At 37.8% G+C, this 23,214-nt stretch overlaps 1 long non-coding RNA gene across 2 annotated transcripts; it reads right to left on the reverse strand.

The window, feature by feature from the left end:
• Positions 1–15,525: 15,525 nt before the first annotated feature.
• On the reverse strand, positions 15,526–18,735 carry LOC131383685 (uncharacterized). Of its 2 annotated transcripts, XR_009213895.1 has the most exons (3): positions 18,380–18,735; positions 17,504–17,796; positions 15,526–15,605 (listed from the first exon to the last, which is right to left on the reverse strand). It is a non-coding gene; the product is annotated as an uncharacterized LOC131383685 (long non-coding RNA). The 2 variants fall into 2 exon arrangements; XR_009213894.1 differs by lacking the exon at positions 18,380–18,735 and having other exon boundaries at positions 17,504–18,192.
• Between the last annotated feature and the right edge of the window lie 4,479 nt (positions 18,736–23,214).

A 23,214-nucleotide genomic window follows, 5' to 3' on the forward strand; every position in this document is an offset into this window, starting at 1 on the left:
TTGTGATCTGCCTGCCTCGGCCTCCCAAAGTGCTGGGATTACAGGCGTGAGCCACCGTGCCTGGCCTAAAGTACTTAAATTTTATTATATTATATTACTTATAGTTGTAAACCAGTATTTGTTTTTTGGTCTCTTTTATAATCAAAGTACAATATGATGCACTGCTTCTCAATGTCTGAGTTATTTGAAACAGAAAAAGATCTTCCAGTACTTTTAACAGTTCACATTGTTCTTTCTCAGGCCTTGTCACTTTGATGCCTCTCTGCCTGTGTGTGATTAATAGATGATTCCTTATCCTTCATTTAGTCTTCTGGTCTCTAATGAGTAACTATTATTCAGAATGCCCGCTTAAAGAAAAAAAGACTTACTGCCTTCTGGATCTTTTTTATTGTCTAAGGTTTAGAACTTGAGGACCACCTGGATTTCTACTTGCTTACAAATCATGACAGTCTTTCAACTCCTCATTACATCTGAATTATTAGCCTAAATCAGGAAATGTGCACACACAAATGCACACACACACACACAAACATATACACTGTACACATATATGTGCATACACACATATTCCCTGTGGTGAGCAATATAGGATGGCCCTATACTTTTGACATTCTATCTGGATCTCTCAGGAGGAGGGACGTAACAGGAGCCACGTTCCTCCAGAAATAAGAGAGTGAAACAGAATGGCATCTAATTAAAATGTTTACAGCATTTCCCATGAGATATAAGCCACTGACATTTTCCAGACTGCAAGCCAAGAAATGCTTAGGATTATACAGATGTACTTTGCAATCTACAATTGCCATGCAATGAAAACATAGCTTAGACACAGTTCAGGAAATATAGATTGGTTAACCTTTCTTCAGAACTCAGAAATTAAAAGTTAGGTCCAATGAGAATTTATGGTAAGTTGAGCAGCTCATCTCTTCTCAAAGTAAATCAAGAATCCATTTTCTCTTTTTCGTAAGTCGTCTTCCTCTAGAGTAGTTTCTCTCATCTGTGTCTGAGGCTGCCAAAACCACAGCTGCTTCATTATATCTCCTCCTCCCAACTGCTCTACTCTTCCTGCTAATTGTCACAGTTTGGCAGTCCTACACTATCATATTTCCAAGATGTGAGCAATGATGCTGACCTCAGCTCTCTTAACCTCAGCTCTCTGTCCATTCCTGTTTCTCGTAATATCAGTCATTCATGACTTTGAATGATAAACGTTTATGGAGCAACTAACTACCCTGTTCCAGGCACCCTTAGAATGATGGGATGTGTCAGTAATCAAAGTAGACATAACTTCTGTTCTCATGCAGCTTACATTCTGGTGGGGAGAAGTAACAAATAATGAACAAGAAATAAGCAAAGAACATTATTTTCTGTGGTGATGAGTACCAGGAAGAAAATAAAACAAGCTAGGGGAAAAGATAGTGCTAATGAGAAGAGTAATTTGGTCCTTTACCTTCAATCCTTCAGCATGCAACTCTTCACTTCCTTCAAGGATTGGTATTATTGCCCTAGAATTGGTTCTTTCACTCACAGAGGCATTCATGAAGACCCCAAATGCTCAGCTTATTTTTCATAGTTCATTTTTATTAGTCTAAAATAACTGTTTTAGGCTGAAAATGGAGAGTGCACTTTGTCACTTCAGGCTTAATTTCCTATCAGCAATGGATGTGAGTCTTTGCTTTATTATGCAAAGCATCATCAATTCTTGCTTTTTCACTCTCCTAGACCTGAAGATTTTTCGGTACATTTTCTAACAGAGACATCTATCTGTTGCTTCTACTTATATTATTTTTCCAAAAATGCTGCAGAACCTTTGTGAGGAAATTAAGCATTCCTGTACATTGAGCTAGACTTGATTCTTAAGCAAAATTCCTTCCTTTACTAATTACTATAAGTGGAAAGGTGGCAATATACAGTATTCTTCCTTTGTGCAGAGAAATGGATTGCAGTGGGATGGAAGAGAGGAGATATTTTACTATTTCATTAAAATAAGATAGAATATGCTTTGAAACTAAAGAACACATTCCATATTAACATTTCTATTAAACTGAGTTTTACCTAGAAAACCTGCAGACATGTTTAGAAGCTAAGTATGAATTTGGGTAAAGCATCAATATAAGAAAGCATTGTTAACTACTAATAAACCCCTAAAGACTATATGCTAAAGATAGCTTTTAAGTGGCTGTTAATTTTAATCAGAAATATTTTCTAAAACTGCTGAAATGTATTTATACCTTCTCTCCAAAAGGACTCATAGAGAACATCTTGTGGGTTTTTTTATTTTTTTTAAACTTGTGATAATCACCACTCAGCTAATGTGTGACAGGCATTCTATTGGCCTTTCCATATGTCCAATGCATAGCAATATATATGCATAAAAGCAGAATATAATTGGGATCACCTTGGCATACACACTTTCGCAATAGACCTAAGCAGAAAGCTATATAAGACATACTGCTTCTTGGCCGGGAGCAGTGGCTCATGCCTGTAATCCCAGCACTTTAGGAGGCGGAGGCGGATGGACCACGACGTCAGGAGATCAAGACCATCCTGGCTAACACGGTGAAACCCCGTCTCTACTAAAAATACAAAAAAAAAAAACCTAAAAAAAAAAAAAAATTAGGTAGGTGTGGTGGCAGGCGCCTGTAGTCCCAGCTGCAGTCGGTGTGGTGGCAGAGCTACAGCTGGGCGCGGTGGCAGGCGCCTGCGTCCAGGCTGAGGCAGGAGAGTGGCATGAACCCGGGAGGCGGAGCTTGCAGGGGGGTCGAGATCGCGCCACTGCACTGCAGCCTGGGCGACAGAGTGAGACTCCGTCTCACAAAAGAACAAAAAACAACAAAAACAAAACAAAAACAAAACCCACATACTGCTTCTTAGGTATCAGTAGCAGAGGTTGAGAGGTCGTGATAGATGATAGATCTCTATTTTATATTGCAATGGAATAGATTAGCCACATGGCAAAAAGGGTTACATATGCAGTCTAGATTCAAGGATACCAAACTATACAAGGCTGAAAACAATTTCAGAGCAGTGGAATTCCATTCGTCTACTTTTATTTCTTCTTTTAAAATCAAAACACATTCATTGATATAACGTAGGAATTCTAGATAAGCAATTTTAAAAAGACTTAACATTGTTAAAACCTTAGAACATTTTTCAAAAGACTCTTTTTTTTTTTGAGACGGAGTCTTGCTCTGTCGCCCAGGCTGGAGTGCGGTGGCGCGATCTCGGCTCACGGCAAGCTCCGCCTCCCGGGTTCACGCTATTCTCCTGCCTCAGCCTCTCCGAGTAGCTGGGACTACAGGCGCCCGCCACCACGCCCGGCTAATTTTTTGTATTTTTAGTAGAGACGGGGTTTCACCGTGGTCTCGATATCCTGACCTCGTGATCTGCCCGCCTCGGCCTCCCAAAGTGCTGGGATTACAAGCGTGAGCCACCGCGCCCGGCTGCCTCTTTTTTATAGAAATTGTGATTTTGTATTATTCTAGTAGTCTGATCTCTTTTCCCTTATACCTGGCACTGTGCAAGATTCAATGGTGAGCACAGATGATTAAGTTTCTACTCTCAGATTCTATAAAATAATGTAAGTATCTTTCCATGTTGATACATACTCATTATCACATAAATACCTAAATCTATACTTTACATATTATTTAACCTTGTCCCATGCAGACATTTCATTTTTCTCTACCTTTTTCCATTATTCACAATAATTCTCCTATGGAAATCCTGGAAGCAAATGTCTCTTTCCTCCCACCCAGTTCAATTTGACCTCCTACCTTCTCCTCTAATTTAGTGCCAGCTATTGATCTGATTGTATCATGTGCACTGCTGTAGAAGTGTGCACTCTTGTAAGAAGTGCTTTGTATGCAAACCAAAAGAATTGTGTAATTCAAAGTCTGTAGTGGTTTTTGATGCCATCATATTCAGCCAGCAATACTTTAAAAGCCAATTCAGGTGGCACACAGTGGCTCATGCCTGTAATCCCATCACTTTGGGAGGCTGAGGCAGGCAGATCACTTGAGGCCAGAAGTTCGAGACCAGCTTGGCCAACATGGTGAAACCTCATCTCTGATAAAAATATGAAAATTAGCCATGCCTGGTGGTGCAAGCTTGTAATCCCAGCTACTCAGGAGTCTGAGGCACGAGAATAAGTTGAACCCAGTAGGTGGCGTTCGCAGTGAGCCGAGATCATGCCACTGTACTCCAGGCTGGACAAAAGAACAAGACTCCATCTGAAAATAATTAATTAAATAAAAGACCATTCAGGGAAAATCACCTTGCCAGATACTGAATTTATGGAATGACTTAATTTTAGACACCTAGCACTTCCTCATTTCTGGACATTTTATGTAAATGAATGAGCTTTCCCTTAAACATAGATTATTTTTCTTTAGCTTGAATACTTATACTTTCTGAGAATTGATCATTTGACGAATTGACTTCAGACATATTGTTTGCCCTCCCCCGATGAAACATTGCTGAAAAACATGGCTTATACTTGGAGGAGTTCAGGTAGTAATACTTATCCAACATCATACTACCATCCCTTTCTCTAGCCTCACAAGGATTTATGTATATGAATCAAAGCAATAAGCTCACAGAGCTCATCTTCCTTTCTCACGGTATCAAGGTTTATCCTGATAGGTGGAAGAAGGAAATGATAAATATAACAATGTCTAATCTCATGTCCATGAATAAAGAGGGCTTCCTAAGTTTGATTTATAAATGATCATTAGACCTGGCATTTATAGCCTATATGATTTTTCTTTTTTTTTTTTTTTTTTTTTTTTTGAGATGGAGTCTTGCTCTGTCACCCAGGCTGGAGTGCAGTGGCTCGGCTCACAGCAAACTCCGCCTCCCGGGTTTGTGCGATTCTCCCGCCTCAGCCTCCGCAGTAGCTGGGATTACAGGCACCCGCCATCATGCCCAGCTAATTTTTGTATTTTTGTAGAGATGGGGTTTCACCATGTTGGCTAGGCTGGTCTCGAACTCCTGACCTCAGATGATCCTCCCGCCTCGGCCTCCCAAAGTGCTGGGATTACAGGCATGAGCCACTGCGCCCAGCCATGATTTTTCAGAGAGATCAGTTTTGCCTGCAAAGCATGAATGCAATAAGCTGAGTCATCATCTCCAATATTTCACACAATTGTTGAATTCAAGGATAGGTAGTAGAAATGGTATTCAGAAAGTTTTCTCTCATTCTAAAACACTTAGATCTGCAGTCACAGCTGGACTTCATATAGTTTCAAAGCCACACTGCTGCTTAAGAAACCCCATGACTCTGCCTTGATAAATAGTGGTTCCTTGAAAGTGTGAAAAGCCAGAAATGAAATCCTAATTTCACATAATAGAAATATAAATTAGAATCTCTTCTGTGCTTTGCATTTGCATGGAAGTTGATGGTAAATTTTATTCTTTTTCTATCATTTTATCCTTTTATCTATTCATTGTTGAGCACATGGAAGCTACAGGCAGCCTATGAGTGCAAGTATTTACTAGGCTTGAGAATAAGAGGAACAAAACACAATCTAAGGAAATCAATACATTGCACTATATAGAATTTAAAGTAAACATTACATAAAGTGGGCATAATTCATCCTTTGTTTTCCTACTAGATAAGAAAAATCATATAGCAAAGCGTAATGTAAAATGCGGTAGTCACCATACATTTAGTATAATGGCTTAAACACATTTTCTGTGTAGGAAGTATTCCTATGATAATAGGGCAATATGAAGAATTGCCTGTGATAAAAATAAAATATGAATGCAAAAGATAACTCAGTGTCTATGACACCCCAAATACAATATTATATTATGCAAATATACATTTATTCATAATATATACACACTGTGAAATCATATTAAGTAAATATCAATATGTAATTCCATGGAGTTTCCTATGATTATTTTCTAAAATATTAAACTTAACATTTAATAAGTTCAAAGTCTTTTGCCCCACTCTAGTGCCTCAGGTTTTGAATTTAAAAGCTCTTACATTTTATAATACCAACATGCAAATAAACACCAGCCTAGCCATTAAAAAGCATTAATCAAGTGTTGTTTATACTGTCTGAGCTCATCTAGATTGTACAGAAAATGTTAACTCTTTTCTGAATGTATGTGAGATTGCAGTAAAGGAAGTTTACGTTAACCAAAATGCTCAGAAAATAAACTGTTCAGCCACCTTTATTAACATATGCTGTATAGCAGATTCCACTATTTGCCCACTCAGGATCTATTTGCTCCTTTTGCCTTGCTTAGAGTACCCTGCTTTGGCTTATGGAGGAAGATAGATAATGATTAATGTAACCCAACATGACAATTCTTTTTCTTCTTTTGACATTCTCGTTTGCAACTAATGGTGATCTTGGGACGCAGTTGAGGTTAGTGAGGTTCAGAAGAAAGTCTATTGGAGGAAGTGGGGTGACTTTCCTGGTAAATTAGTACAGACATAGCTGCCCCCTTTTTCTCATTCTTTCTGTGAACATGGCCATGATATCTGGATTTGTAGCAACATCTTGGAACTAGGAGACAAATATGAGAAAGAATTCCAGCATCTACACTATGGGAGAGTGGAAAGAGAGAAAGAAAAATCCATTTCTAACCCACACTTCATTTACTGAAAAGATAAAAACTCTCTAACTCATAAGGACTTTTTCTAATGTTTATTTTCCAAACTAAATTCTATGTCTTCACATCTGCACAGAAGACTTCCTTACTATAGCAGAAGTTTAAGTGGACAACTCTACCATGATTCAGGCTTTCATATCCAGATTTTACATATAAAAATGTATAGCTCTCTTAATACATGTCAAGTCTGCATTTTGCGAGGGCTGTTCATTTAGCTTTGTCGCTTTTCTATTTCCTTGGCCGAGGTTCTTTTCTCTGGTATTCTCCCCCAAATAGAAGCTAAAAATATCCAAAATCTATAACCAAAGGACCTTAAAAATAGTACAGCAGCACACACAGAATCTAGTTTTCCAGATGTTTTGGGGAGTCCATCATGCTCCATTCTTTGCTGCCACACTGGCAGTGGGAATTGGGGATGATCTTGTCTTACCTTGGGCAGCCTGCTCAGGAGGCTTTGTATGAGGCATGGGGGTGCTACTGCAAATGGTATGGTACATGCAGTAGACAGTAACAACTGATGGCAAAGATAAATAAAACATCTGTTCATATCAGGTGTGCACCAGGTGAATATCAGCTCCGAATATAGATACAAATAAAATGTAATATTGATTGCTATGGTTATAAATGTTTTATAAACAGATTATGTGTTTTTCTTAGCATTGAAAGGAGACTAGAGAGGAAATAATTTGAAGCAGAAGCAAAGGAGAAGTAAAAAATATGTAAATATAGGTTTCAGTTGCCACTTACAAAATATAACTAACTAATTTGACCCAAGGTAGAGTTTAACCTACTGAAATCAGCTCAAGGTTAGGAAAGACAAAAAAAAAAAAGGTTAAAGGTAGAGAAAGTGATGAAGTCAAATGCTGCTAATATGTCAAGTAATATGAGGGCCAAAAATTAATCATTATATTTAATTCCATGGAGTCTTTGGTAATCCTCAGAAAAGCAATTTCTATGGAGTGTTTGGGTGTTTAAGCCTGATTAGAGAGGGTTCAAAAGTAAATAACTGGAGGAACAAGTTTATCCACATCAGGAGCAAGCAATGAGCCAAATCGGGGATGCAGGACATTCTACAGGACAACTGGCCTGGCTCTTCAAACAAGTGAATGACATGGAAAAAAAGGGGGTAGGGAGAAAGGTTGTTTTAGATTAAAGGATATCTAAGAGCTGTAGCAACCAAATAAAAACTGTGGCACTTGTTTGTATCCTGATTAAAACAAACTAGAAAGTTGGAGAAGGTTAAATATGGACTGTTTGTTAAATGGTATTAAGTAATTACTGTTAATTGTGTTCAGTGTCCTAATACATTTGTGGCATGTAAAGAAATGTCCTTTATGTTATGTTTGTTGCATTCTGAAGAATTTGGGGGATGAAATTATATGCTCTTTTCTATTAGTTTTGGAATTCAGGAATAAGAGAGGGGGCATGGGAAATAAAAAGGATAAAATACAAAGATGCCAGGCTTCAGACAGATCTGTATTGAAATTTGGGGTCTGCTCATTGTTGCCTTTATAAGACGTAGTACAGTAAGGCATCTAGTGATTGGAATGTAAATGAGTGCATAGCAATAGGTATTTGTTAAATGAATGAATGAATGAACAGTGAATCGGTGATAGTGGATTATGATGAATTCCAGTATTTTGTAAACAAAAAAGTTGGGAGGGACATACACATACACAACTAAAACTATTCTTCTATCGTAATGTATATTGCACTCTACATAAAATATGAAACAAGAATGAGACTTGACTAACTCTGATAATCATCTATATACTAATCTCGTCTATATCTTAATGAATGCTTAATCTTATGCATTCATTGAACACCTGTTCTGGAGAAGGCGCTGGGCTTGGCATTTGGAAAATATAGTGAAGGCATAGTCAAAGTCTCTGCCATTTAAAAATATGTAAACTATTTGGAGTTGGGAAGGGAGGCATATGGTTGAATCCAAGGCAGAAAGAAATTAGTCAATAGATGTTTGAGTAACACAGTGAGAGGAAACAGAGAAAGGATTTTTTTTTCTGGATGGGTAAAGCAGGAAAATCCTCATGATTTAAATAAAATTTGAAATTAGAGACTAAATGTCTTAGCAAGATCTGGTTGTAGTGTCTTGTTTTTTCCTGGCAATAGGAAAGAGATTACGCAAATCAAGAGTTTATTTATTACTAGTCAATAGGCATTAAAACAGCCTTTGGTCCTTAAGCTTTGATCCTAAGTGATTTTTTTTTTCTTTTGAACCAGCATTTATCTGACCATTGACTCACACACTCCCCAAAGCATACTGTAAGACTCACTTCCCTTTGTAAAGAGCTGCCACTTCACTCTCCAAAAATATATTAAGATGAATAAAAAATATAAAGACCAAAGACGTTATAAATCATTATGCAAATAAACAGCTCCCACTCAAATGTGGGAAAGGGCAATGTGAATGCTGGTGGTGGTGACTCCAGAGATACTTGAGCTTTGCAAGGACAAGAAGGGACAGTGCTGTTGCTGCTATGGTTGGCATTGGATTCACTTTTACCTGTGCATGATGTGCCCTACTGAGCTCTGTTTCCCACCCTTTTTATTTAGGTAAGGGTGAACCATCTGTGGGGGAAAATTTACTCTAGCTTGCTTAATTGTTAGCTTCTATTCCAGCAAACTGTTAGAGTAAAAATGGAAAGACAAGGAGAAAATAACACTTCAAAAGAGCATAAGTGAGTTAGTGTTGAAGGATACTTTGGCTGATATATGGCAGAGTTCTGAAAAATGAATAGATATGTCACTTCAGTACAAAAGCCAAAGCCTTTTATTTACCAATTCCCTTGTGTTTAGTTAGGAGTTCAAATGGTTTTGAAAGCACTCCTCTGTAAATTAAAATACTCTCCAGATGTTTTGGCACTGTAAATGGCCAGGCTAAAACTCACTTTTAATGAACTGTATTTTAATGTCAGTCTTTCTCTTGTCTTAAATGACAAAGAACTCATCTGACTTTGTAATGAATGCTCAACTGCTCCATTACCAATTCTGCCATTTATTGTGCCTCTGTATTTTCCTGCAAATTCATGGTGATTTTAGATGTATGGAGGAGGAGAAAGGTTAGGAGATTTAGAAAGAAAATAAACCTAGAATCAGTGGGACATGAACTCTCTGCATAGAATACAAAAACCTAGTTGTGACAATTTCCTTACAGGAAACTGAAGGTTTGAAGGCCAGAGGAAACATAAATAAATACAGAGGATATTGAACAGAATAAATAACCTGAGACTACAAGCTCAGAATCCATGACTTTGAGTTGGCTGTAATTCCTGTGTCACATTCTTGATATTTAGAATCAAAGGTTTAAAGAAAATTGTGTCCAGAGGTTTCACAGAACTCAGCTTCAGGATTATTTGGATCAATGTATTTAGAATTGTTTTGTAAACTTACATATATATGATTTTTTTCTCTACTGTTCTGCCCATTGAATTATAAAACCACTGACATCATGACTAGATGAAATGTTATTTAATTTTCTTTATAAGTTTTCCTTTCAGAAGTCCTGATTTATTCAATATTTGTATCATTTTGACACATCAGATCTTTATGCTGTTTTGATCTTTTGAGTTTTGATAGCAATACTTTTATATGTTGAGTAACATATATGTTCAACACTAGCTTTTTACATACATATGTAACAATCCTTATAACAACCTTGAAAGATGAGCTTGATTATCTCATTGGACATATAAAACATAGATCTGAGAGATATTTAATTGTCTAAGGTCACAGAACTAAGAAATGGAAGAACTCAGAGATTTGAACCCTGTATTAGTCCGTTTTCATGCTGCTGATAAAGACTAACCTGAGACTGGGCGATTTACAAAAGAAATAATTTTAATGACTTACAGTTCCCCGTGGCTGGGGAAGCCTCACAATCATGGCAGAAGGCAAGGAAGAGCAAGTCACATCTTACTTGGATGGCGGCAGGCAAAGAGAGAGAGACTGGGTGGGGAAACTCCCCCTTATAATGCCGTCAGGTCTTGTGAGACTTATTTGGTATCATGAGAACAGCATGGGAAAGACCTGGCCTCATGATTCAGTTACCTCCCACTGGGTTCTTCCCATGACACATGGGAATTGTGGGAGTTAGAATTCAAGATGAAATTTGAGTGGGGATTCAGCCAAACCATATCAAACCTCGTTGAGCCTTACTCCAAAATGCATGTACTTTTCTGTCTGGAAAACTCATTTTGCTTTTTGGAAGTGAAACTCATGAACAACCTTATAAAGCAAGAATCAAGTGTCTCTTAATCAAGTGTCTCAGTTTGCCCAGGATTGAGAGGTTTCCTGAAACATAGAACTTTCAGTGATAAAACTAGGAGAGTCATGGACAAACCATGAAGTTGGTAACTGCTATGGTTTAGTTGTGTCCCCACTCAAATCTCATCTTGAATTCCTATGTGTCGTGGGAGGGACCTGAAGGGAGGTAATTGAATCATGGGAGCAAGTCTTTCCTGTGCTGTTCTCATGGTAGTAAATAAGTCTCATGAGATCTGATGGTTTTAAAAAGAGGAGTTTCCCTGCACACGTTCTCTCTTTCCCTGCTGCCATTCATGTAAGATGTAACTTCCTCCTCCTTGCCTTCTGCCATGATTGTGAGGCTTCCCCAGCCATGTGGAAGTGTAAGTCCAGTTAAAACTCTTTCTTTGTAAATTGCCCAGTCTCGGGTATGTCTTCATCAGCAGCATGAAAACTGACTAATACAGTAACTTACATGCCAGGAAGAGCCCCTGTCAAATGATAAAACATTGAAAAAAGGTATTGGTGGAATGGATGCATAAGTAAAGTATACTTTATCATATGTTTTCTTCTAGACAGCAAAAAGTGACTTGGAATCTTAGAAGCATCAATGTGTAGACTAAATACTGATTTACATACAAATCTAGAAATATGCAAATTTATAAGTGAAATTATATAGGGAGTAGTATGACTCAGCAGAGTTTTTCTGTTACTTATGGATTCTAAGTCCTGTGATAAATCTTACAGAAGTAATTCATCATATTAATTTGACTATTATAATCACCAAGTAAATAAATTCAAATAAAAATGACTTTATTGAATTATATTCTTTTTGCAGTTCCACCATAGAGGAGATATTTAGGTTAATAAATGTATATTAGAATTTGAAGTAAGGAAGAAATATGTATGCTTGTATATAAAAAAACTAAGATATGTTAAGTATTTAATGAACTTGACATATTTCCTCGTGAACATACTTTTCAATCTTGTTCCTTGAAATTCACTGTTAAAGTAGATAAAGCTGCCACTCTGTTTATAGTCATAAACTACTCAAGAATATTGTGTTGAAAGATCCTATCTTTAAGACTTTTTTATTTCTTTCATTCTATTATTTAATTTGAATTTATGAATACCAAAAGAAGGTTTTGAAAATGGATTGTGGAAAAGCTTCAAATCACTGAGCTCTTTGAAATGCACTTGGTTTTACTGTATTGCTACTTCATTTGCTTCCTGCATTATACCACTATTTTGTTGAATTTTGCATTTGAAATGTAATTGCCTATTCACTAATTCCTAGCATTAGTCAGATTTCTTGGATGACATAAATATTGATTTACTTTTACTTTGACTGATAAAAAGAATCACTATCACTGAAGCATGCAAAAAAAAAAATAACCTCTGTTGAGAAGTCTATTCAAAATGCTTTCATTTGAGCAATTTGTGTTTATAATTTTTTAATATGCCAGCTTTATTACAAAAGACAAGTAAACTCGAGTAAACTTGAGTAAAATTGGAAAGGTTGCTTTTGTGGATGTTTGACTGTCATTTGTAGCAGCACCATCGGTAGGACAGCCATCAGTATCACCACTAACGGGGCGTAATAAAAGCCATTTGGAGCCTTTTGTATTTGATAACAATATCTATGAAAAATAATAAAAGAAATAGGTAAAATATACTCTGTTGTAGATGGGGATTTATTTTAATATTCTAGTGTATTCGTTTCATGAGTAAGGCTGCAAGATGTCTGGTCAACAACCACGGGGTTGGAACAGTGTGGGAACGCATTTCTGGAGGGATTCTCCGATCCTATGCTGCAGTCTAATAACATTTCTTTCACACTGGAGACAACACAGAAAGAAAGGTGTGAAGGGACGATTTTCTTCAGTCCATTTATTTCCTGAGTGTAAACCAGGGTTTCTCAATTTTGGCACTATTGGCATTTTGAGCTGGATAAATCTTTGCTGTAGGGCTGTCCTGCACACTATAGGATGCTAAGCAGCATCCCTGGCCTCTACTCACTAAATGCCAGTAGCATCTCTCCAGTTGTGACAATCAAAAATGTCATCAGACATTGCCATTATGTTCCTGGGGAGCAAAAATTCCCCAGTTGAGAACAATTGGTATAAACTCTAGTATCTTCTCCTTCAAGTATATCACGTTTTAAAATCAGGTTAATTATCCAAATAACTTGTAGCAGTAGAAGAACAGGTTTAGTTTCTCCAAGTGGGAAGATGGATATGTAGGAAAGAACTAATAAGAAACTTATGGAAAGGTTAGGGCGAAAACTTTGTCCTTTAACTCTGAGAATGGTAGAAGGCGTGTCATCATTTTACATGACCTCTGTCTCTATTACCATCTACTGTATTTTATTTGCACGTATTCAGCCAACAGCTAAGGACTCCGTCAACTTGACTCACTGAAGGGGTCAGACTGCCACGCTCCTGAATTTGTTCTTAAACAAATTCTCCATTGCATTAGGCACGAAGAAGCTTTTCTTTAATGTCAGGCATGCTTATCATCTTATTCCTCCTCATTTTCTTCTAGAATATGTGTGGGCACTGAAAAGGCAGTTCTGCCCTATGGATTCAGTTCCTGTAATACACCTTCCGTTTACTGGATGCAACACATTTTTTACATATTGGTTTTGGTTTCTTGCTTTTTTTTTTTAAAGGTGAAAGTATATTTGTAGTGTTTCTATCAATTAATGTACAAAATTATTTAAAAATTAACTTTATAGTAATGTTTATGGCAATGGTTCCCAAATTGTGGTCCCCTGATCAATAACATCAGCCTCACCTGGAAACTTGTTTGAAATGCAGACTGTCACACTCTATACCAGACCTACTGAGTCAGAAACTCTGAGATGGGGTCAAGCAATCATCTGTGCTTTAGCAAGCCCTCTAGACTAATTCTAACAGTCACTAGAGTTTGAGACGCATTTGTGTGCAGCTTTCGTTTTGAGGGATGTTGCAGTTTACCTGCAAACTGGAATGTGAGCACCAAATGCCCTTGAATATTTTTCCTTTAGCTATTCCTGTGATAGCAGATTTCTATAAGTCAGAGAGCTTTAGAAAACTAACTAAAGGCAAAGCAAAACGTGTATATTAATAGCATCTCCCAAGCTCATATTCACTTCATTTTTTCTCTTTTTCTTCTTCCTCTGCTTCTAAGAGGCCATAAAACATTTTCTCTTAGCCCTGTAAATTGGCAGTAATTGACAGCCAGCTTGGGAGTTGGGTTATAATTCCAAGTTTGAAGGAGCCAGGGACATGAACCCCTGCTTCACCTCTTAAGATGGATGTTAGGTCAGGAGCAAGGAGCAGTGGGGTAAAGGTTTCCCTGGAAGCTTGGACTCAAGGCTATTGCCTGCAGCCTTTGCTTTTAGTACATTGACTTCAATATAAGGGCTGCCAAATGAAAATACCTCTCACCAGCATTATGGTCATTTTTCTTTTTAACCTACACCTGAATGACCCAGGAAGGGTTATATCCAATAACAAATTTATCCGTGCTAGCTGACAAACTCCACATGTTCCCATCACCCTACAGAAAACAGTGCAAGAGATTCTAAGCCAAGCTAGTGCTCCATTTAGCAAATGGCAAATAATAACTTCATCTTGACAATTACAAGCTGTTTCATGCTTCTGACATGTCAGCAGTAGTAATTGAATATATAAAACTTCTAATGCTATCAGGTGTCAATCTGTGCTTCATCCTGTCAATAAATGCTTCGTGAGCATCTATTATATCCAGATATAGTGTACATAAAATTAAATATCATAGTCCTTGGCATCAAGATGCTCACAGTCCCATCAAGGAAACCATAAACCGATAATTATTTAAGAGCTAAATGCTATGATCAAACACATGCCAAGAGCTAAAATAAACTTACATCTGGATCTTTTAAGATACTACGATATTTCACGATTTATCCTTACGACCTCTTGCTAAATGTTATATTTCTCAAGTCATGTATATTTTCTGATTTTTGGCTCAAAGAATAGGCAAAAAAGGTCTATGGACTTAATTTTCAGTCTAGTTTTTCTGCTGATTTTTTTTTTTTTTTTTTTGAGACGGAGTCTCGCTCTGTCGCCCAGGCTGGAGTGCGGTGGTGCAATCTCGGCTCACTGCAAGCTCTGCCTCCCGGGTTCACGCCATTCTCCTGCCTCAGCCTCTCTGAGTACCTGGGAGTACAGGCACCCGCCACCACGCCCGGCTAATTTTTTGTATTTTTTAGTAGGGACGGGGTTTCACCGTGGTCTTGATCTCCTGACCTCGTGATCCGCCCGCCTCGGCCTCCCAAAGTGCTGGGATTACAAGCGTGAGCCACCGCGCCCGGCCGCTGATTTCTATATATTCTTTTCATATTATACTGCTTACTGTTTCTGAAATATATGAAGGAATTGAGACACTTTTCTGGAGGCAACAGAGTCATTGTATTCACAGACTAGGAGGAACCCAAGCATTTGCATGTTTTAGGGCATCTGGCAGGTTTTGCAGTAGTGGCTGGTGGTGAGAAACTCCCTAGGAGACGGTAATAGATACCATAGCCTAGAATTTGGGCAGCAACTCAAATGGAGGCCAAAGAAAAGTAAAATTAAAACAGAGTGTGAATCATGTCTTCACATAGAAAAGTGTCCAAGCGCTCTTTAATAAGGGTGATATTTAAAACAATAGAACTGGTTCACTGCAGAAATATTTTCATTTAGATCCTGAAAGAAATTAATAATAAATTAGAGAGCAATATCAGTAAGGTTTTTAAAAGATAGATAACTAGTAAATAGGAATCTTTCTGTAAAAATATGACCATCTATTAAAATAGTCTTCCCATAATATTTTATTTACCAACCTATCCTACTAGACTCTCAACTTGAAAAATATAGATGCTCATAAAAAATAAAGCAGAGAAATGAAATTCCTACCCTAGGGAGTGACAGCCGATAAGTGAGAAAGTTTATTTTTGTGTATCACTCTTACCACTACCATCACCACTGCCAAAAGGTGCATCTTTCTAGTCTTTACCTCCTCTGTTTAGAGCAACTTCATTGACCTCACTGTTCAATTCAGAAACCTGGAGATCTGTCTTCACTTCTCTCTCTTAGTCTTCATTTAAGACTAAGTCCTGTTTACTCTATCACTAAACTGGCACTCCAGTGACATCATCTGAGTCAAAGATACGACCACTTCTCCCTTGAATATGTTGTATCCTGCTAATTACTTTTCTCATCTCCACTTTTGCCTTAATCATCCATTCTTTACATAACAGAGCAATCTTTTAAAAGAGTAAACGGGAATTCTCCTTTTTAAAACACTTTAGTGGCTTCCCATTGCTCTTAAAATGAAACTTAAACAACAGCATATAAGGTAACCATTACTAATCTACCCAGATTACAGATGAGGGAACCAAAGCTTTTAACACTTAATTTTATCAAAAACATATGATTGGCAAATGGCTGAGCCCAGCCAATCTAAATCTAAATAAGTAATCTGCTACACATTTGCTGCCCCTGAGTGCTGGGTTTAGAGTATTACTGGATAGACATGACAAGGTACATAAAGCTAATTATAGGACAATCATGCCAAGAGCTGTCAGATATAAATATTAATAATGATAATCATAATATCAACAACTAAAATTTTCCAAGCTTACATGTTGAAGACCTATAAACTCAAGGCTTTGTGCAATGTCATTTTTAATTCTCACAGCAAGACTCATTTATTCTGAATACCAGTGTAGGATTTTGAACACAAATGGGTAGCATATGGAATTAAATATTCTGTAATCAATGTATCCTACCATTTATTTGCTATGTGATTTGGAGAAGGAATTAATTCTAAGCCTCAGTTTCCTTACTCTCTAAAAAGGGCTTAATAATAATGTTTATCGGCTGGGCACAGTGGCTCATGCCTGTAATCCCAGCACTTTGGGAGGCCAAGGCGGGCAGATCACGAGGTCAAGAGGTTAAAACCATCCTGGCCAACATGGTGAAACCCCACCTCTAGTAAAAATTAAAAAAATTAGCTGGGTGTGGTGGCACGCACCTGCAGTCCCAGCTACTTGGGAGGCTGAGGCAGGAGAATCGCTTGAAGCTGGGAGGCAGAGGTTGCAGTGAGCCGAGATCATGCCACTGCACTCCAGCCTGGCAACAGAGTGAGACTGCATCTCAAAAAATAGATAAATAAATAAAAAATAATGTTCATTTTATTTAATTGCCTTGAACACAGAAAAAGAGATTTTATTCTAAAACATCTGCAGCTAAAATAGTGACAATATCATTAGAGGTATGTTTTCATATGAGTATGTGTTTAGATGTATTTACTAAAGTGGCTTAAGTAAATTTAAGTCACTGGTAATTTTAACAATGCTGTTTAAACAAGTAGATCTATATTGACACACTGAGGCCATGTAGAGGAGGTAGAATATAATCATGGTGGCCAAAATACAAATTTTTTTTTCTTTGATACTAGCAATTTTATACAAGTATTTCATTAAAGCAATTTAACTGAATGCAATGTAATTATAGTCCATTTGTATCCAGAATTTAATCAGAGAAGCAAAACCATTAGGAGATCAATAGGCAGATCTATACAATTGTTACATGGATCTTACCTTATTCAATTGTGGGAGTTAGTTAAGTAGTTTCTGCAAGGTTTTTGTCTTTGCTTGTGATGCTGGAGCTTGAAGTCCACAAGGAAGGTAGTTGGAAAGGGAAGATGATTGTAAAGTGGGGAAAATAAAAAACAATCTAGAATTCACATTTACAAGCTGGAGCCACAGAACGATAAACTGAAATGCATGCCATTTCTTGTTGCCTCTGACCTTGATGGTTTAGAGGTCCATCAGAAGATGAGTCTCCTCACTGTGGAGTTAAACACAAACACCTGGCCCCAGAGTCAGAAAAGCTGAAGAAATATCCAAGGGAAGGTGCACTAGTTGTAGGTCCACCTCGTGCCTCACACCAATAATTTAACCAGACTGACAAAAATATGTGCAAGATATAAAATAGTTTTTGCTTTACTTCCACCTACTAAATTGCCTGCAAGAATCTTTGCCCACCCTAAGTGGAGATATACTGGGAAGGGTATTCTGGGAAATGTAGCCCAGTACAGCCAAGCTGACATAGTTTGCAGAGCCAGCACAATCCACTCCTTATCAATTTGGCACTCATAAACATCTTAAATCATACTTAGACTACAAAAAATATCATGACAAAGTCAAATTCCACCTAACATATCTCTTCTAAGTACATCTGAAAATAGGCTTCTTTTTTCCTTTTAGTAGAACACAACGTCGTTTTTTTGTCTTTAGATGATATTTATTCTTCTCCTAATTCATGCTTCAAGTTGGATATCTTGTAATTTCAAGACTATGATATAAATTTAATTACTATTAATACATCTTTGATAAGAAAGAGGAAGAAAACGGAGATACTTGGTTAACACAAATACAAACATAGTCATATCAAAATAAGAAATAAGTACTCACACTATTCGAATCTTGTTTCTATAAGTGGTCATGTGGCCATAACTGATGTTTATAGCTACCTTCTTCCCCTACTTATTTCATATTTTGTTTTCACTGAGCTAGGCTCTCAACTGGTCAATGTGGTGTACTGACACAGTTCTCGCTTACTGAAGTATCTGGAAACATCCTGAATTGGACTGCTATAGTTTTCCACCTACTTTAATCACAGGACCTGGGAATACTAACAAACATTCTAGAGGATCTCCTGCATCACACAAATGCTCTTCTTATTCTGTTTGTGTAGTGGCCACCGAATTTCTCCTGGGTGGTTAGGATCTATAACTCTCTTCTTTGCCTGTTGATTCAGAGGCATTAGGAGCCCAAAGTGGCCAGGTGGCATCTCAACTTCCTGGTCAATGGAATCATTGTCCTGTCTCCTGGGAGAAGCATTCTTCTTTCGGAACCCAGATGTCTAGACCGGCAGAAACTGAAGTGGTAAGGATGGAAGACAAAAATCTAATTATAGGATTGCTAGGGATAATGTTGAGAGGAGGCATTCTTATTTCTACCCCTTGGTTCCTAGATACGTAAATGCTAGTTGTTAGAGAAACAGCATCATATACCACACGCTGATTTAATGCACATATTTTATCCTGGAGGACATTTTTCTAGCCCTGCATTATGTTGTCACCCAGATGCTGTCATGAATAAGACTTGAAAGGGCCATTTCATCAGTCCATCGAGCTAGCTGCTTCAGCACAATAGAGAATATGATTTGACCAGTAAATTCCATGGGTTTGGGTGTATTGCTGCACTTTGTTTGCTGTGAAATGAGTTTCTTGGTCAGAAATGATGCTATGTGGAATATGGTGAATAAGATATCCTGTAAATCTGTGGACAGTTTGAAGATGCACTGCAAGTAAGAAGGCAAATCTATATCCACATTAATAGCTTGACCAGTGAAAACAAAGTGCTGTGCCTACAGTGACAGAAGTGGCCCAATATAATTAACCTGACAACAGGTAGCTGGCTGATCCTTCAGGAAATGGGGCCATATTGCAGGAATGGTATTTGTTTCTGATTTTGAAAACGGGGCATTCGGCAGTGGCTGTAGCTATATTGGCATGGGTGAGAGAAAATTCATGTTGGTGATGCCATAGATAACCTTGATTCCTGCCATGATGGCCACTTTATTTATGAGCCCATTATATAATGGCTGGAGTGGCTGGGAAGCCAGTAATGGAAGACATATGTAAAGTCAGGGGGATTTAGAAGAAGCTGGAAGCTACAAGCATAGGCCGAAACCCAGTGAGAATTTACATTGAAACCTGTATGTGTTCTCACTGCCTCTGAAATTTTTGGCACGGGTGATCTAAAGTAGTTGAAGTTTTTCATCATGAAGTTAAACACACACACTTGGCCCAAGAATGAAAGAAACTGAAGGACAATTTAAGAAAATGTAGAGCAGTCTCAGGCCCAGCTGTAGCCTCATGCCAGTGAGGTCAGTTGAAAGATCAGCAGCAACATATGTGAGTGACAACATGGTGCCTGTTTTGCTTCCTTTCTCTAAATCTCACAGAAGAATGTCTTTGTGGTCCACTCTAAACGGAAGCATGCAAGAAAGGAAATTCCAGAAAATGAAGTTCAGACTAGCCAAGTTAAACGTTACAAAGCCACTTTAAAATGGTAAGAAATGTTAGGTCCCTAGATGATTGAAGTCACTCTATATATTTTTGGTTTGGAGAACTTTATTACAGACAGAGAAGGAAGAGTTCAGAATTGGAAATCTGAAGATTGGGAGTTTCTGTCATAGTTCAGTCATCACCTAAACATACGATCTTTGTTAGTCCTTTATCCTCACCCAGGCTTCATTTCTTTAGTTTTAAAATGAAGCAGATACACTGGATTATATTTGAAAGGCTTCCCTGTGTAGTAGGTAAAATAATTGGTTGTCAGGATGCTGAGAAACAAATTCTGGTTATACCCGCTTCTGATCCTTGTGCAAGAGCTTGCGCTTTCTGTGCCTCAGTTTCCTCTTCGGTAAACAGCAATACTATTACAGAACTCATAGTAATGTTGTAAGAATTAAATGAGTTAAAATACTTAAAGCTCTTAAAATCATGAAGAGTATGTAGTCAATACAGATTAAATGTTAGCTAGTGCAGTAGCCGTAATTTGTGAATTTTGTAATTTCTTGTCTCTTGTAGAGGTCTAAAAACCATATGCACTGTCTCAAAGTCAGTGCTTTGACTTAGGAATTAGAAGGAAATTACCACAGGTCTTGGTAAATTTGTTTTGTCATTGGTAAATTATATGATTTTTCTTTTTTGATACTGATGCTATTAATAAGGATGCATTGAATATCCATAATGAGATGGACATGGTACAAATATGCAAATAAAGCAATTATTTAGTGGCCTTAACCAAGGGAGAGTGTAGCAGGATATGGAAGGTTATTAATGGTGTAAAGAATGCTGACAAAGGAGCTTTTTCTCTTTAATAACAATGCCTAAAGAAGTGGGTTTCAAGTAATTTAAATAAATAATTCTGATATGTATTTGGAGAACTACCAGAAATGATCTTTTATAGACACAAAGTCTGATCTTAGTCGAATCTTTGCTTTCTTTTTACGCACTCACCATTCTCTCCCCTTGTTTCAGTAACTAAATACCATGTAAGGGCGTGTTCTGAAGCCTGCTTACCCACCCTTCTCCAATAGCTGCCTACTGCTCTTGCTCTTGTGAGCTCATTTTCTGCCTTCACTCATGTTCTTACTGAGGGTATATTTGGAAGACCTGGTCAAGACAGAATCATTATGTATAAGAAGAAAGAATCATTAAATTTAAAGAAGGAAGCAGAGAAGGGAAGGGGATTTATTGCCCCGCGTAACTAAGAAACCCAGTGGGCATTGTGGCTTCTGACATGACTGCATCCAGAATTTCAAACAGTGCATCTACTTCTGTCTCTGTCTCTCCTCCTCCTCCCCTCCCTCACCCGCTCATCACCATCCCTCAGCTCTGATGTATTTATTATACATTAGCAGGTTTTTCGATGTGCCAGGAATAGTGGCTTCTAGCAGCTCCAGAATTTGATTCTTAAAGCTGGTTGGCCCAGAAAAATAGAGTTAATTTATCTCCTTCAATGTCTCTATAATACAGTCTGCTTTGGTTACCTGCCTGCCCATGTGTGTCAATCTGCTTGGGCTGCCATAACTGAATGCTTCAGTCTGGGCGGCTTAAACAACAGAAATTTATTTTCTCACAGTTCTGGAGGCTCAAAGTCCACGATTAAAGTGCCAGCACAGTTGGTTTCTGGTGAGATCTTTCTTTCTGGCTTGCAGACAACCACCTTCTCATGGCCTCAAGTCCCTAGTCTAATTCTATTTCTTGATCTGGGTTTTTTTTACAAATGTTTTTTTCTTAGTCACATACTTACTATATTTTGTTTTCTGTATCTGTGTCTATGTTTTCTGTATCTATGTTTTACCTTACAGTAAAAACATAACACTATGGCTAAGTCATGGGATAGCAAGTTTCTAATTTAAAACCATATATACCAATTCTCTTTACAGTAACCAAAGATAGCCAAATTGCCAAGGCTGAGGTTAATGTTGTGGGGAACTGTAATGATCTTACAAGAAAGGTAAAGAATAAATGGGAACAAAAATGGACCTATTACAAATAGAATGACACGAAACTAACAACAAGGGGTGGTTACTGAAACTAAAAGAGTGTACCAGGACTGCTGAGAAGTAGCTGGCCTCTAGATATATTAATAGGCAAGTCCTGGGAGAACTTGATGATTAATTCCATATGAGTGGTGGGAGAAAAGGTTATACATTTCCGAATTGAACTACAAGGTCAATAGTGATATCTTTCAGAGAAAGGGAAGAACTGAGGATGTAAAGTAAGGTATAACAAAGTTCAGAAGGGAAGAAGATTATGAGTTCAAGTTAGACAAGTTGTCTCTAAGTCACCAGTGATATGTGCAAGAGAAATACCCAAGCAATTTATATAATTAGAGGTTGACAATTCAAGGGAGGAATCCCAGCTATAAATATTTGGAAGATATCAGCATGTAGAGCACTACTGATCCATTCCCTGAAAAATATGTAGAGTGAGGTGGAAAAAGTATAATAGATTTCTAAGCATAAGACACATTTAAGGACTGGGCAAAGAAGTAAGAGATCCTCTCCCCCTAAAAGCAGGGATTCTGAGATGAAGAAATTTAATGGTATAAGAAAAATCAGAAAAGTTAATTTTGGGGGGCAGAGAAGGACAATAAACATAGTTTAATATTCAGAAAATTCAATTACATAAATCCTAATATGTTTTGGCTGAAAAAGGGTTTGCCATTGGCATGTCCATGTTTTGATAGAGAAAACAGGCAAAGGTCACTGATATCGAGGAAACAGTGAAATAGAAGTTTGGGTGTTGGTTGGGCCTTCTGCATGGATGTTGAAGTCAGCCAGGATGACTGAAGATCATTAGGAAGAGAAGTCTGTCAGCCAAGACCAGAATAATCCGTGCATGGGAGGGGAGAGAAGAAGTTAGAAGGAAATATCCCTAGTTGCCTGGCTTCCTCCTACTTCTGCTAACAGCTCTCAACCCCAAGTGTTACTTCTTAGGGAAATTTCCCTCAACCCCGCAACACTAAGTTGGGTGTTCCCTAAAAGTCCCTGTGGTGTAACTTAATTACCCCATTATATCCTTTAACAACTGTGCAGTAAAATGGAACATTTGGCTTTCTCTCCATGAGTCTATTCGCTCCTTTAGCTAACTTCAAGACTATGCCTGTTATTTCTCATCTGTTTAGCACTGTACTTGGCACATAAAAGTCTCTTCAAAAATGTTTGT

This window comes from Hylobates moloch, unplaced genomic scaffold, assembly GCF_009828535.3.
Source record: "Hylobates moloch isolate HMO894 unplaced genomic scaffold, HMol_V3 SCAFFOLD_6, whole genome shotgun sequence".
Taxonomy (NCBI): domain Eukaryota; kingdom Metazoa; phylum Chordata; class Mammalia; order Primates; family Hylobatidae; genus Hylobates; species Hylobates moloch.